This window comes from Pinus tabuliformis, chromosome 1_2 (genome assembly GCF_031772625.1).
Source record: "Pinus tabuliformis cultivar Carrire ecotype Pingquan chromosome 1_2, CPIR1, whole genome shotgun sequence".
Taxonomy (NCBI): Eukaryota; Viridiplantae; Streptophyta; class Pinopsida; order Pinales; family Pinaceae; genus Pinus; species Pinus tabuliformis.
The window spans coordinates 1244007619-1244025986 of NC_142298.1; positions in this window are offsets into that span (position 1 = coordinate 1244007619).

Below are 18368 nucleotides of genomic sequence, written 5' to 3' on the forward strand. Positions count from 1 at the left end.
CTGCTGAGGTCTTTACCAGGGGATGCGCTTGCGATTTTTATTTCCTTGATCAAGGGAAGTCAGCTCCCGCTAATCTCCACTCCATTGTCTCTGTTCAGATTATGAGGATGTTTGATAATTTCAAGCGCTTCTCTGATCTTTCGTCTCTGATGTTGCTCTTCCCTCGCGATAATTGATGCGCTTTCCAGAGAGATATGGTGTTTAGTTTTTAAGGAGTGCTATGCCAGGGCTGAAGTACGAGATCTTTCATTCTTAATATCCGCGCCATGTTCCTTGAGTCTTGTCTGGAGGGAGCGACCTGTTTCACCAATGTAGCATTTTCCACAGGAACACTCTATTTTATAAACTCCTTTAAGCTGCTGCTTGTCGATATCATCTTTAACGGACTTCAAACTTTGTCTGATAGTACCTGGGGCTAAGAAATGAGTGATAATGTTTTTCTTTTTTAGGATTTTGGTGATTTTGTCTGTAATCCCATGGATATACGGTAGAAAAACAATACCACAATTAGGTTGGTCTTGAGCCTTAGGTTCATGAGACAACAACTTCCTTTCAGCTTTCTCTATGGCCTTTTTAATTTCCTGCTCCTTGTAGCCTATACTTTTAAAAGTTAATATTAGATGCTTCTTCTCTTCCTCCAGGTGCTCTGAGTTGGAAATTCGAAGGGCTCTGATGGCCAGCGTGTTTAGAACACCAACCTTCTGCGCAGGGTGATGGTGGGAATCAGCATGGAGGTAACTCTCTGTGTGGGTTGATTTCCTGAAAACCTTGTGGCCCAAAGAGCCATCCTCTTTTCTGATGATTAGGACGTCTAAAAACGGAATGCTCTTGTTTTCTTCAAGTTCCATTGTAAACTTTATATCTGGAGAGATTGAATTTAAGTGAGTGAAAAACTTTTCGAGTTCTGCTTTGCCATGAGTCCATTTTATATTGGTGTCATCGACAAATCGCTTCCACCAGGCTGGTTTCAACGGATATGAATTCAGGGTCTTCTTTTCAAAGTATTCCATGTAAAGGTTGGCCACTATTGGCAAAAGGGGGGACCCCATTGCCACACCGGATGTCTGTTCATAAAATACTCCTTGGAAGGTGAACACAGTCGACCTTAGGCAGATCTCAGCCAGCTTTGCAGTCCCTGGATCAGCAACTTCTTTTATAACCTGAATGGCTTCATCAAGAGGGATCTTAGTGAATAAGGATACCACGTCGAAGCTTACAAGGATATCATCATGTTCTAATTTTTCATTCTTAATAAGATTCACAAAGTCCTGGGAGTCCTTGATGAAGGAATCAATGTTTCCGACAAGGGGCTTGAGAATTTTTGCAACATATTTCGCAAGCTCATAGGTTGGGGAACCAATAGTATTAACTATTGGTCTAAGGGGGACCCCTTCCTTATGGATTTTGGGTAATCCATAGATTCTGGGAACAGTTTCACAGGAGGGGATCAACTTCTTCTTTAACTTTTCGTCGAGGTTTGAATTAGAGATAATCTTCTTTACATCCTTCACGATTTTGGGGATGGGATTGCTGCTTAGCTTCTTATAACTGCCACAATTTAGGTGATCATTCATCTTACAAACATAATCTTCTTTGTCCAGTATGACCGTAGCTCCTCCTTTGTCTGCTTTAAGAACCACGACCTTGTCATTGCTTCGCAAGGAATTGAAGGCTTTTTGTTCCTCTTTACTCAGGTTGCTTTTGGGGATTTTGGTTTTCCTCATGATTAGAGAGCATTCTTGCCTCAATGTTTCTTTATCCTCCAAAGTAAGGTTACTGATCCCCTCCTCTATGTTACAAATCATCTTTTCAAAGGGAAGGTTTTTAGGTGTCACTGCAAACCCCAAACCTTTGCTGAGAATATTAATGACTACAGGATCCAATTCCAGAGAGGACAGGTTAACTACTTTTCTTTTTGATTTATCATTCTGCTTTCCACTGCCCATCTTTATTAATGTGTCACTGCTCTGTGAGTTGGCAAGGTTATCTGATTTCTGAGGAATTATTGGAGTCACTAATGCTGACAAGCCCTTGCCATCTGCGATGTGACTGTTTTTTGCATGGGAATTCAATGGATTTGCACCATTAACCAGAACGTTTTCATCACTAAAACTTCCAGCGTTATTATTATTACCTTCTGCGCAGTTGATACCTCCATCGTTATTGCTGCCATATCCTGCTGCGTTTTCTCCAGCGTTATTATTATTATTACCTTCTGCGCAGTTGATATTGGCACCATTAACCAGAACGCTTTCATCACTAAAACTTCCAGCGTTATTATTATTACCTTCTGCGCAGTTGATACCTCCATCGTTACTGCTGCCACCTCCTACTGCGTTTTCTCCAGCGTTATTATTATTATTACCTTCTGCGCAGTTGATACCTCCATCGTTACTGCTGCCACCTCCTGCTGCGTTTTCTGCGTGGTCCACACTCTGTTTATCTTCAATATTATTTATTTCCATGCAGTCTTTGTGATCTTCAATACTACCTTCAGCGTTCACAATGATTTCTACGCAGTCTTTGTGATCTTCAATACTACCTCTGCAGATGGGATTTATATTCTTCTTAATACCTGCGCAGATAGGTTTAATACATGTGTGTTTACCTTCAGCGTTCGCAATATTGATTTCTGCGCAGCTGCATTCTTTTGAATTGCTAATCCCTGAGCAATTGACTTTCTGGGAGACTTCATTTTGGGACTGGACTGCGCAGCTAACATGCGTGACTTTAGTGGTTGGTTTCAGGGATCCAATTTCCTCAGATTTATTTAATAGTCTAGTCAATTTCTTGTGCTGCCTTACCAGAGCAATCTGTCTTTCATTATCGGCTTTGAGAGCAGTCCTTGCATCAATAATAGCCCAGAGATTCTTATTGATGCTGTTAGCAAGCTTAAGGTGAGATGAGAGAGCCAAACGACCCAGGTTTTCCAGAGCAGCTCTAACCCTTCTGATTTCTGACCGAACTAGAGAGAAGCTTAGTTGAAGAAACGCTTTATTATTATATTTGTTTTGAAGTTTATGCTTAACCTGAGCGAATGGAGGAATGATCTTGTTATCCCGACAGTTTTTGAGAAAATGTAAATCTGCTGCTCTTCTTGCTATCCTCACTCTCGATTTTTCGAGTAAAAGGATATCACTCCAAGTATCCCCTCCGTACTGGGACAAGATTATGGATTTCAGAGATCTGTGGCTTGAATCTTTTGAATCATTGACCGGAGAATCCACAGTTTTATCATTTTTGTACCAACGTTTCAAATCCCAAATGGGATCCATCTTCAGGATATGAGAATGATGATGACAGAAGAGCAGCGGAGAAATAATAAATAGTGATGAGGTTAAAACTTTTTGGATTAACAAACAGTCGGCTGAAATAATAATTTTTAATTATTTTAATTAATTTTTATTTTTATATAATTTAATATTAATTTGTTTTTTAAAAAAATTTATTATATTAATTTGTTTTATTAATATTATATATATAATATTAATATGTTTTAAAAAAAAATTATTTTGTTTTAATATATAATATTAATATGTTTTAAAAATTAATTTGTTTTAATATATACTAATAATTCTAATATGAAATTAATTCCTAAATAATTTAATTAAATTATTAATATTAATTATATTATTAATATATTATTAATATTAATTATATTATTAATATATTATTAATATTAATTATATTATTAATATATTATTAATATTAATTATATTATTAATATATTATTAATATTAATTATATTAATTATATTATTATTAATATATTAATTAATAATAATTATATTAATTATTATTATTAATTAATTATATTAATTATATTATTATTATTATTATTATTATTATTATATTAATTATATTAATTACATTAATTATAATATTATTAATACTAATTATATTAATTATACTATTCTAATTATATTATTAATATTAATTATTAATATTAATTTGTTATAGTATATAATATTAAATCCAATATGAAATTAATTTAATTAATATTAATTTATTTATTTAATTAATATTAATTAATTAATTAATTAATTTAATTAATAGTAATTAATTAAATTAATATTAATTAATTTAATTAATATTAATATTAATTAATTAATATTAATTAATTAATATTAATTAATTAATTTAATTAATAGTAATTAATATTAATATTAATATTAATTAATATTAATATTAACTAATTAAATTAATATTAATTAATATTAATTAATTAATTAAATTAATATAAATTAATATAAATTAATTTTAATTAATATTAATTAATTTAATTAATATTAATTAATATATTAATAATAATAATAATATAATTAATATAATTAATATATATAATTAATATAATTATTATTAATCAATATATTAATAATAATATAATTAATATTAATAATATATTAATAATATAATTAATATTAATAATATAATTAATATAATTAATATTAATAATTTAATTTAATTATTTAGGAATTTTTCATATTAGAATTAATAGTATATATTAAAACAAATTAATTTTTAAAACATATTAATATTATATATTAAAACAAAATAAAAAAAATTTAAAACATATTAATATTATATATATAATATTAATAAAACAAATTAATATAATAAAAAATTTTAAAAAACAAATTAATATTAAATTATATAAAAATAAAAATTAATTAAAATAATTAAAAATTATTATTTCAGCCAACGGTTTGTTAATCCAAAAAGTTTTAACCTCATCACTATTTATTATTTCTCCGCTGCTCTTCTGTCATCATCATTCTCATATCCTAAAGATGGATCCCATTTGGGATTTGAAACGTTGGTTAAAAAATGATAAAATTGTGGATTCTCCGGTCAATGATTCAAAAGATTCAAGCCACAGATCTCTGAAATCCATAATATTTATTTTGCATAGCTCAAATTTACAGTGTCATTCTGGTTGTTTCAAGAATACCTGGAGATTTGATGGTTTGGTGCGCATATTGGGTTCTGTGGTGGCAGCAGAGGCTTCTGAGGCTTAAATTATCAATCTGTTGCTTCAAATTGGTGTTTGTAGCATCTGCGAGTGGGAAAAGGTGGTTAAATTTGTCGCTCATAGGTGCAAGGTATCAGAATTGGTTAATAGAGGTTTGCAGCTAAAATGTACGAAAAGAGTAGAATAGGGCTTTATTGGCCTTTTAACCAATAACGGTTACATTTTGGCGTGAGAATTGGTGAATGAACAGTGGGTTGTTTTCATCTAGGTGAGGAGGTGGTTTTGTGTGATATCGCATCGCTTTTGGGTGGAGGGCAGTATTTTCCACGAGCACACGATATAACCTGGTGTCGCCATGTAGCCAAATAGTGCTCAACCAAAACCGCGAATCTCGTGTGCTCTCGGACCGTTAACTGTCGGATGATGAATCTGTGTGATATGGATGTGCACCGTTGGATCTGGAGGTGGGACATCAGAGGGATATCACACGGTGAAGTTGCACGGATGAAGTTGGGATGTGATTGGTGGGGCCCGGGTTTAATTACACAGAATTGTAATTAATTAACAAAATAATGACGAGATTTAGATATAAGCAGCGGGTTAATAAAGTTGGGGACCATGGGTTTATATGGCGGAGGGCTTTAACTATACACCAAGGTTTGGTGAGTTAAAGGGTGTCGGGGAATTATAACGTGGGGAATTATAAAGCGGGGCTTTTTAGGAAATAACTTAGGATAAATGGTTTTAGTGGGCTTTTAAGGGGGAAAGGGGAAATTAATAAGGGGGGAATGTATTATTTGTGATGGGAATAGGTTTCACACTAGGGAAAGGGGTTTTAGGAAGGGGAAATGGTTTTTGAAGGGTAATGTCTAGGGAAATGTGTGAAACAAAGGGATAAAAGGTCAAATGAGGGGAAAGGGTTTTTACAAGTAATGAAGGGATAATGAAGGGAAATTAGTAAATTAAGTATGTGGGGGTCTAGTGCAATGAGGGGAAATTAGTAAATAAGATTTTAGAAAATGTCCTTTCTCTTCGAAATTTCCTCCTGCACATGAGAAATAGGATTAAGCATGATGAATGTGCTTTTGACTTAGCAACCTTGTGCACTTACAAAACTTCTTCTACCTACCCTTTATTTACCCTAACATTTTATCTTCATTCATTGGGTGCATTTGAGCTTGCTGACCCTTCATTTCTTTTTCTTTTGATAAGAAAATTATCTAATTCTAACCTTATAGCTTCCAATGGCTTAGATTAAACTGATGAACTCATTATTATTCTCTACCTAACTAGTGATTTACCAAGATTAAACAATTTGGCTAGTTCCTTATTCTCTATCTATCAACATGAAATTTAAAGCATGAATGAATTAAGATTAAACTATTTGACCATCATGGATTGTGGCGTTTTTGACAAGTTGCACACAATATTATTTTGCAAAGTAAAGTAAAAGAAGTGGAATTTTAATTTGCGCACTTTCATGATCTATTCTTCTCTCTTTTTGGGGTTCATATTTTTTACTTTTTTATCTTTTTATTTCTTTTTGTCCTTTGATTATTCTGTTAGGACGGCGGGAGAGTTGCGAAGGCGACTAGGGTTTCAGGTTTCTGAAGAGGTTTTTCTCCATGGATGGGCGCAGAGGAGGGAGCTCCACTCCCTCCTACAAGGAGGTGGTGGCCAACAAGGGCAAGAAACCTCCAGAAAAAGGCAGAGGTAATGCTGAGGAAGGAAGAAGAAACAGGGAGGAAACATAAAGCGCCAAATTGAAGGAGAATGAGGGTGCAAAAGACAAGGAAGAAAATGATAAAAATAGGGAACAAAAGACAAAAATCAGAAGGGTCCATGCAAACCCAAAGCTGAAATCACTCCTAGAGTAGTTTTAAATGATCCAGCACTGCAAGCGCACATGGATCACATGCGAACTTATGCAATCATATGCAAATTCATGGGGCTATGGCCTACTGAAAAATCTTTACAAACTTGGATCAGATACCACTGGAAACCTAAAGGTAGCATTGATCTTCATCTAAGGTTAAAGGGATTCTTTACTGTGGTTTTCGCTAACATTGAAGATAAAGACAGAGTATTTGAAGGCAGGCCCTACTTCTATTCAGCAATGGGGCCATATATGCGGCCATGGATGATGAACTTTGTAACGGAGCGGGAAACTTTCACTTTAGTCCTGGTTTGGGTTAGACTCTATTCTCTACCTTTGGACTATTGGCAAACAGAATCGCTAGCTGCCATAGGCAATAAACTAGGACAGTTTATCAAAGCTTCTGAAGCCACAAGGAGGGGAAAACATACCTCCTTTGCAAGGATCTGTGTGGACATGGATCTATCCGAAGCCCTTCTGGATGAAGTCATTTTGGAGGTTTTTGATGAGGAATGGGTGCAGACAGTCGACTACGAACATATTCCATTTAGATGTCATAGATGCCATGAACATGGACACCTTCTAAGAGAATGCCCCCTCAGTAAAGTAGAGAACAAAAGCAAAACTAACATAATGAAAGACGTGGATAACTTTCATAAGGTTGTTCATAAAGGAAAGAGCGGCAAAAAAGGGACAAAGAAACACCAAAATGAAGGACAAAAGGTCAGTCAGAACCAGTTCCAAGTTCTTGAAGAGGAGGAAGAAATATCAGTAGAAGATCAAGTAATGAATGAAGGTTATGAGAAGAAGAAGAAGGAAGAAGAACGAGATAAGACACAGGAAAACGAAAAACAGAAAGGGATCAAGCAAAGTGAATCGGAGCTATAAATGGACCAGGAAATGACCCAGAGTGAGATGGAAATGGAGGACATTGAGTTACAGGAGATTCTTGACAGAGAAAACCTAGATCTAGAAGGGTTCTTGTTTCAGGGAACAACTGGCGGGGTAGAATCACTACCACAAGAAGAGTTCAATCGAATACAGCAGTTATTCTTATGGAAAACTCAGGAAAAGGGTATGGAGGGAGGAAACAACATAGAAAGGTAGAGTATTGAAGGGGTGAAAGCCGTAAATATGACTCCCGGGTTAACATCGAGAAATCCAAGGAAAAAGGAGGTAGGAAAAAGCAAAATGAGCTACTGATGGAATGTGGAAAGCTTATGGTAGACTTAGGTAAGATGAAAGATCTAACCAGTTACTCCTTTACCAATCTTTAAATATGAAGTTCATAACTTGGAATATTAGAGGTCTAGGAAGCAAGAGAAAACAAAGAATGCGAATAATAGAATGAAACAGGCAGCTCCAGATATAATTTTTGTCCAAGAAACGAAATGCTCCATTGAAAAAATAAGGCAAATACATAGTAAATGGCTCAGTATATTTGAGTTTCTACAAGTTAAAGCAAAAAATACAGCAGGGGGTATCCTAACTCTCTAGAATCCCCAAAAAATTGGAATAATTGATGCGGATGCATCAAGGAATTATTTATCAATGGTTATATAGCCAGTAGGAGATAGTGACAATTATCTAATTACGAATGTTTATGGCCCTCAAAGGTTAGATGAAAAAATTAGGTTTACAGAATCCTTGGTGGATCTCCGAGTCAGACATGCAAGAATACCTTGGGTCTTAGGTGGGGATTTCAATATGATAAGATCTCTCTCAAAGAAAAAGGGGGGTACAAGAGCTTTAAATAAATATTCCTTAGCCTTTCAAAGCTTTTCAGAAGACATGAAGCTTGTTGATGTTGAAACAAACAATTTCCTCTGCACATGGAACAACAAAAGAGGAGGAGATTCACAGGTAGCCTCCAATTTAGATAGATACATGATCTCTGATGACCTCATGCTTCTTGACAAGGATTTAATAGCAGGAATTCTTCCTTTTGGAGGCTCAGATCACTGGCCGGTTCAAATGGAGATAAAGGGCGTAGGTACCCCAAGGAATAGACCGTTCAGATTTGAAAATATTTGGCTTTCTCACCCAGAATTCATTAGCAACATTGAAAAATGGTGGGTGGAGGATTTGCAGACTCAGGGATCATCAAAGTTCCTGCTACACAAGAGATTAAAGTGCATCAAGCTGAAGTTGAAATCCTGGAACAAGAATGAATTTGGAAATATTTTTGCAGGGAAGAAAGCTATGGAAAATAAAATTATGGAGCTTAACCAAGCCTTGATCAAGGAAGGCTTTGATAAGAACAAAAATGATCAAGTAGAGAAACATCAACAAGAATGGGAAAAGTTGTGTAATCAAGAGGAAATTTTTTGGAAACAAAAATCAAGAGTTCAATGGCTAAAAGAAGGAGAGCGTAACACTAAATTTTTTCATAGATCAACCATAGCAAATAGGACTCACAATAGGATCTCTTCGATCAAGGACGAGGATAGGTAGATACATCAATCCCATGAAAAGATAGAAGCAATGTTAGTTAAGCACTTCCAAGGTATTGCTCAGGAAAACACTTCAGTAAGGGAACCTTTCATCAAGGACCTCATTAAACATATCCCTAAGTTGGTATCGAAAGAGGATAACTGTAATCTCAACAGACCTATAACTGAAAAGGAAGTTAGTGAGGTCCTTAAGGAAATGCAAAATGGCAAGGCTCTAGGTCCGGATGGATTCAATGTGGATTTCTTCAAATCTTGTTGGAATATTGTCAAAGAGGATATTTTAAGGGTAGTGGAAGATTCCGGGCTGAACTAAACTTTTTGAAAGCTCTCAATACCTCCTTTATCTCCCTAATTCCAAAATAGGATAATGCGCAAATTCCAGAGAGGTATAGGCCCATCACTTTATGCAATGTAGTTTACAAGATTATTTCTAAGGTTGTAGCCAACAGACTAAAACCTTTGCTTCCTACGCTTGTTTCGGGGGAACAATCGGGTTATGTGGAAGGTAAACAAATTCTTGATAACATTATTCAAGATCACGAGGTGGCCCACTCGTTAAAAAGTAAGAGAAAAGCAGGTATGATCATGCAATTGGACATAGCCAAAGCATATGATAAAGTGAACTGGACATATATCAAGAAAGTGCTTACAGCGTTTGGTTTTGATTATAATTGGGTCAGATGGGTCATGGCCCTGGTGACTTCCTCCAGCTTTTCAATTTTAGTTAATGGCTCTCCCTCAGAAATTTTTCTTCCTTCTAGAGGACTCAGACAGGGAGATCTGCTCTCTCCTTTTCTCTTCATCCTCATGATGGAAGGGCTGGGGCGGTCCATTAAGCATGCTAGAGTAATGGGAAAAATTCAAGGACTCCAACTTTCGGAGAATGGTCAAGTTCTGACTCATCAACAGTTTGTGGATGATACCATGTTACTGGGAATTCCCACAGTCAAGGAAGCACTAGCCTACAAACAAATTTTGAAGGACTTTGCTTTGGCATCAAGTATGGAAGTTAATCTTTCCAAATCAAAAATATTTTTCTTTAACACCCACATAGCCATTTAGAGAAATGTCTCCAGAATTTTCGGCTTTCAAAGAGACTCCCTCCCCTCTAAGTATTTGGGAGTTCCTCTAACATGGCTAAACCTTTGCTCAAGAACATTTGGGAACCGTTAATCATTAAGATGCAAGATAAGGTCAGGAAATGGGCAATCAGGTCTTTAAATCTGGCTGGCAGACTGGTTCTTGCAAAGGCAGTGCTCCAAGCTATCCCAGTCTTCATGCTTTCAGCTCTCCCAACTCCAAAAGGAGTCTTACAGTAGTTTAGAAATATCCAAAGAGATTTTCTTTGGGGCAAAGAGGAAACAAGGAAAAAATAGGCTTTAGTCTCATGGGAAAAGATCTGTAAACCCAAGAACCAAGGAGGCCTAGGATTGGATGATCCAGAGATTCTAGAAAAGGTTCTTGGGGCCAAACTTTGGTGGCGGTGAGTTAAAGATCCTAAGGCTCAATGGGCTAGAATATAGAAGGAAAAATATGCCAGTTCTTGGCCTTCTTCTAACATCATAAGAATGTCTGGAAACATGAAGGGGTCTCCCATATGGAACAAGGCCTGGGAAAACAGAGGGGTTGTTCAAAAAAACAATTTCTGGGAAATCAGAGAGGGATATCTGGCACTATTCTGGGAGGAAAAATGGAACAAGAACCAACACTATTGCGAGAAGAATTTTTGGGCCTCAAACATGAGAGAGACAACCAAGGATTAATAAAGGTAAAATACTTTTGGGAGCATTCTCATAATACATGAAAATGGAGAACCTAGAGGAAACTAGATGGCAGAGAGCACAGAACCCTCAATAGCAAAGTAGAGACCCTCAAGAGGATGTTGGATCAAAGGATGATTTTAGTTATTGAAGGGCAGGATCAACTATGATGGGGTAACAACAAAGAGGGCAACTTTAATATTAAGGAAGCAAAAGGTATTCTCCTAGGGCTGGATTCCCAAGCTCCAGACAGTACTTGGCAGAAGCTATGGAGGCATAAGGGCTAGATGAAGATCAAACTCTTTATGTGGCTAGTTCTTCAAAGAAAAATCTTAACCTGGGATAATATTAGAAAGAGGGGTATGTGGGGACCCTCCAGATTCCAGCTCTGTGAAGCCCAAGAGGAGACAATTGAACATCTTCTCAATAGCTGCATTTTCACCTCCAAGTTATGGGATTTTTTTGCCACCATCTTTAATCATTTGACAGAGACAAAGAAAGTATCACTAATACCCTCAACAATTCGAGGAATAATTTTTCAGATTATGAAGTTCTTAACTCTGCCTAGGCTCTTTTTCAAAGCTTCATTATTTGGAATGTGTGGAAAGAAAGAAACAAAAGAATCTTCAAAGAAGAGAAGAATTCTTATTTGTGCCTGTTGGAGCAGATATTAAAACAGCGTAAGGAGATAGTTAGTACTACAGTGAGGGATCTCCCCAAAAATCATCCCTCAGGAGCAGACTTAACAATGCTCAGGCAGTTAGACATGCAAGGGCTCATTCCACAAGTGCTAGATAGGAAAAGAATCATGAGGGAAGAGGTTGAAGAATTCTGGAATCCTCCTTTGGAAGGTTTTTTGAAGTATAACATCGATGGAGCTTCAAAAGGTAATCCGAGAATGGTAGGGTATGGAGGAGTTCTTCAAGATGATACCGGAAACATTATCACCCTCTTCCATGGTCATCTAGGAAAAGCCACCAACAATATGGTGGAATTAATGGCATTGGAGCAAAGCTTAGAATTTCTGAAACAGAACAATTGCCAAAATGTGATAATGGAAGCTGATTCATAGTTAGTCATCAACTGTTGTAGCTCTGATACCACTTGTTATAGATCTAATACCACTTGTTATAGCTCTGATACCACTTGTTATAGATCTGATCCAAAAATATAAGATAATGCAAATAAACCCAGAAACAATAAGAGAGAAATAGATAGAAATGCTTCTTTATTATCAAAACCCTTAAGGTAGGGAAACACCATACATTCACTCCTTGAGGAAGGAGAGCACTCCACAAGCCATATGCATGTTCATACAATAATCCTTCACTCTCCTCCTTGACTTGGAGTCTCTAGCCTCTATATAGGCCTCATACATACAATACCATGGGTCATTACCATGGTTCCCTCATACCATCAACTAATACCATGGGCCCATTACATTATTACTAACTACTTGTGGTCCCTTACATGATATGGGTTAACCACCTTATTTATTACTATGGCCCATCTCATTATTACATTATTACCTTGGGTACCTCCCTTGGTACCCCATATTATCCCCCCTAGGTATATAACATTCCACCCCCCTTAGCATGTTTCGTCCCAGAACCATGGGAAGAACACAAATAATAAGATCTACTCAAAAGAGTAGTCCACTGGTACCATGAACGTGCATCTAGCCATCCAAGAGAAAGGTGAACCTTCGATCTCGCTAGTGCCTCGCTCGCTTGAGATGGAAGTTGACCGTGGCAGCTCTCCTGTGTTGATGTGTAGTAGGTGGATCGTCGCTCCTCGCTATCTGTCATACGGGGGTTGTTGTCCTTATGACTAATTGGTTGCCATCTTGTTGGTTGTTTTCTTGCGGGGTGATGTTGGTGATGATATGTTGAAGTTTTAACCCACAGTGCCTTTTTCTTTAATTCACCCTGTTGTGGTGCCTGTTGTGGTGTCTTCGTTTCCAATATGACTTCAACCACTGAATCCTCATCAGATGTGTCAGCACCTGTTACCTTTTCAGCTTCAGCCTCTGTTTGTGTTTGATTGTCGACCATCATATGCTCATCATCTGATATGTCAGTCCCTGGAACATCTTCTGCGTCAACCTCCGTGGACTCTACCTGTTTATTGATGGAAATATCCTGTAATGTAATTTTCTTCTTTTTATACCAGAGCTTCAGGAATTTCTTTTGCACATTAATATTGACCGTACCCACAGATTCCATCCAAGGATATCCCAAAACAACATCCATGTTATCCATATCTGAAGTATAAAAGTCACAATGCAACACATACTTATCCATAGAAAGCTTCAAATCTTTATAAACTTGAACATCCTCATTATCAACCTGTATGTTTTCAATGTGTTTTGTTGGAACTTGCAATTTTTTTGCCAAATTAACATTGATAAAATTATGCTTACAACTAGGATTTACAGACACAACGATCTTCTCCTTTTGAATGAATCCATGAACCTGCAATAAGGAGATACCAGTAGAAAATAACCCTTTAGGTTCCTTGGTTTCCTTCTTTCCTGTAAAAATAAAATCTTTGCTAGGTTGTGTGTCTGTCTGTGTGAGCTTATCCACAAGATTAGCTTTACGGTCAAAGTGGTCCATAAGAGCTTTTGTGAATTTGTCCCAAGTCAAGGGCCTTCGACAACAACGTTGATGCCCTTGCCACCATTGCAATCTTTCAATGTCCAAGTACATTGTTCCCACACTCAGCTGAGTCTCATCATCCATGATGTAATTCAATCTAAAACATTTCTCCATTTGTGCTATCCATTTGGCTGGATGAGAACCATCAAATGGATACAAGTCCCTCAAGTTCAGATCTAGGCGTGCCATCACAAAATTTCAAATGGTCACAGTTCTGTCAATATTGCTCAGAATCCCTATTATAACCCATTTCCAGAAATGGAACAATCATTCTGCATCTTCCCATGTGATAGAAATCTTGATCCAGACACGAGAATTTCAGATCTGTGCTGCAACTCTCCCGCCGTCACCAAAATTTCTGCAAAAAATAGCTGATTTTAAATCAGCGATATCTCCCTCATCCTGACTCCGATTCGACTAATTTTTTTTTTTTAATTTGGGTATTTTTGCACAAAGAATCCAGATATACAATTATATTTTGCATATATTGCACCAGGACGTCCAGATCTGCACCGCAAACTCGCTTCCCTGAAATATTGTCTGCAACCGCACTGATTTTTAGATCAGTGATATCTCCTTCATCCAGACTCCGATTCAACCGATTTTTTTTTTTGAAATCGGCTATTTTTTCACAAAGAATACAGATCTGCAATTATATTTTTCATATTTTTCACCAAAACATACAGATTGGATCTGCAAACTCGCCGCCCCCGAAATCCTGCAAAAAATTAAAAAAAAAAAATTTCTCCACTTTTGTGCCCAAGAAAGTGCTCTGATACCACTTGTTGTAGCTCTGATACCCCTTGTTATAGATCTAATACCACTTTTTATAGCTCTGATACCACTTGTTATAGATCTGATCCAAAAATATAAGATAATGCAAATATACCCAGAAACAATAAGAGAGAAATAGATAGAAATGCTTCTTTATTATCAAAACCCTTAAGGTAGGGAAACATCATACATTCACTCCTTAAGGAAGGAGAGCACTCCACAAGCCATATGCATGTTCATACAATAATTCTTCACTCTCCTCCTTTACTTGGAGTCTCTAGCCTCTATATAGGCCTCATACATACAATACCATGGGTCATTACCATAGTTCCTTCATACCATCAACTAATACCATGGGCCCATTACATTATTACTAACTACTTGTGGTCCCTTACATGATATGTGTTAACCACCTTATTTATTACTATGGCCCATCTCATTATTACATTATTACCTTGGGTACCTCTCTTGGTACCCCATATTATCCCCTCTAGGTATATAACATCAATGCGGCCAAAAGAATTAGTAATGGAATAGGTCTGCAAAAAGTTACAAAACATTGGAGGTTAATTCAGGTTCTCCACAAAATTTAGGGACATATTCAGGGACTACGTACTCTTAGATTCATCCATGTGCGTAGAAAGGCCAACAAGTTGGTGGATATTCTTTCCAACCAAGGTGTCAGCTGTAAGGATAGCAGAATTTCGATGGATTGGCTAGCTATACCGCATAGCAATCTAAGAGAACAAAGAAGTGTACAAGAAAAAAACTGGGGAAGTCAATTCTCAATGATCAGATTTCTGCAAGAACAACTTTTTTTGTCAGTCAGGCCTACGGTGGAAGACTGGTCAGGGGCGGCCTCGGTAGCCATGACGATCACCTCCCTGAAATTCCCCGGAGTCGGGTGCAAGGTTTTCCTGGTCAGGAGAGAGTTTGAAAGCAATAATCGACGGCACCCATTTTGGAGGCATCATTTTACAATTTTTCAGTGGCGAGATTCAAAACTGCTTCCAGAGTGGTTTCAGAGCGATCGCACCGCTTTCAAGCCGAAGGTGGTTTTGAAAATTTGGCAGCGATGCCATACAACTCTGGACACGTGGATGAGGGTCGGGTCCAAAAACCACCCTCATCGCACACTAAAGTTCGATCACTTCAATCGTGCGATATTCAGCTCAGCCGTCCAATTTTGCAAGGCAGATCGACGATCTAGATTGAGTGAGCAGTTTGGTGGGGTCCGGAGGTTAACCATATTTCTTCTTTAGGATGTGATATCTATCTCTGACATTAGGTTAGATAAGAGGAATGAACGGCAGCAATTAAGAGGCAGGTTTGGTTTTTGCGGGCACGGTTTTGTTTGGGGAGAATTCACGTGCCCTAGGTTTCCCATGGCTAATTTTTGTTTGTACTCAAAAGGGTTGGAAGAGTTTTCTTTTGGGATTTGTAGGCTTGGATTTTGATGGGCATTCTCCTTGTTTTCCTTAGTCCACACAGTTTGGTGGATTGGTGTATATATTGTAAATTTTGTTTGATTTAATGGTATAGAAGGCACGACTCTTGCTTTAGCAAAAAAAATATTATTCTGTTAGGACATACCCTCTTTACATTTTTTAATTTTAATATGGGAAAACATTTTGCAGAAAGAAAAAGTATGTATAATATTACAAGACTTAACATAGTAAATTCAAAATTATGAATCGTATTATTATAGGACCCTAACAAAGTACAATCTAATATATAGTCTCAACTGAAAGCAACCCAACAACCCCCTATCATATAAACTAGAATAAAATTTATACAATTAGAAAAGCCCAGATATGGATTGAAGTAAGGAAGACTATAAATCTAAGCCATTGGCTAACAGTCTTGTTACAAAATATCAAATTTAGCCATAATAGGTCTAAGCCATGACTGAAAGCATGGAAAAGACGAAATTTGTTACATGGTTGTAGCATTCCTCCAAACGGCCAATGAGAGAAGGTTTATGCATCTAGGTGGTATCATTGGTAGGTCTAAAATGGCCAATAGGACAACATCCATATGTGATAGATTCCCCACAAAACCCATGTTCCCATTTGACATAGAAATTTGTGGAACATAGATAGCTGCTGATGTTGCTGCAAGACATCTGGGCGGTGCAGGAATTTTGGAGTGTTTGCAGGAAATAGGATCGCAGTGTTGTCTACAGGAAATGCAGACCTATTTTCGAATCAAAACAAATCTACAGAAGAACTCTAGATTAGTTGGTATGATAATTAAATAAAGAACAACTAGTTGTAAGGATTACTAAAGGTTAAGGTAAAAGACGCTTTTTCATGTTAATTTGCATAACTTCAACATACGGCACCCTTTTGGCAAAAACCTAAGTATTATAACTGAAATAGGCATAATATGGCTTAAAGATAATTCAAAATGGGAGAGGTAAAGTCTAGAAAAGGGTATCAAAAATGGGAAAAACCAAGCCCCAACATGCACTGATCCTATGTTTGTCACATGTTGGATAACATATGGTCCCGTCCAATGCATCTAAAATTTTCTTTGGCGCTGTAAAAGCTTACCAAATCTCCTAGTTTAAATGTATTTTTTTTTTAATTCTTCTATCATACCATACCTTCTCTTTAGCTTTCTTCACTTCTTGGTGAAAGATTACTATTGTGTGATCCTCCTCCAATCGTTGTAAATCTTCCAATATCTATTCCACCGTGCCAGATTTTGTGAGCTGCATGGTTACTATTGCACAAACTCAACACCAAAAACTCCATTAGCATTGCAACTTCCTACCCATAGACTAATTGGAAATGTGATTTTTCGGTCATCTTCTTGTATGCCCACAAAATTGTCGGTATCATCAAATCCCAATCATTACCTTGTACATTACATACTTTAGTAAGGGCAGCCTCCAATATTTTATTACATGCCTCCACTATACCATTAGCTTGTGGATGGTATGGAGTTCTCTTTTTATGGTATATCTAAAACTCTTATGTTAGTGTTGCAATTGTCTTGTTCAAAGAATGAGTTCCTTGGTAGCTCATTAAAACTCTTGGACACCCAAACCTAGTCATCACATTATCAAATAAAAAAATTGCAGTTGTCTCTACATTACATTCTTTCACTAGCACAACTTCCGCCCATCCAGTCAAGTATTCAGTGGTGGTGATTATGTATTGCACAACAGTCCTCCTCACTAGTGGGTTAATTGGGCCTACAATGTCAATCTCCCACTTGCCAAATGGTTACAGGGTGAGTTGGGGATCCAACAAAATTTCGTCTCTATGGGGTGGCTTCCATACTTGTTCGCATACATCATAGGTTATGAAAAACGCTTTTGTGTCAATATGTAGATTATGCCACCATAGTCCCATACACTGGATCTTTTATGTCGTGGTCGACCTACATAGTGTCCTCTCGCCACACCTGCATGTGCTTTTGTCAAAATCATAGGTCATTCATGTTCCAATACACATTTGTGCCTAACTTATTGAGGTAACCTGCAAATAGTTGGTAGTTGGCCTCCTTTACTACCAATTTCTTCTTGTTCGTGACTGTAGACTCTTCTGGTACCATTCCAGTGCTCAACAATCTTGAAATATCCATAAATTCGTCATCCACCATGGTCACAACGAAAAATTGTGTATCCAGTAGATTGTCCTCTAAGTTTTGTGCATATTCTTCTGAAGTCAACTACGACAAATGATTTGGTCCTATATTTAGTTTACTAGGCTTTAGCACAACCTAAAAATCATGCTCCTAGAAATAGAGTAGCCATTTGCAAATCCGCCCCCCACAAACATGGGCTTGTTAATGAGGAAATTCTGTCATGGTGTATTTTTTCTTGGTCATTGATAGTTTTTTTATTGCAAAAGAACTAGGATGA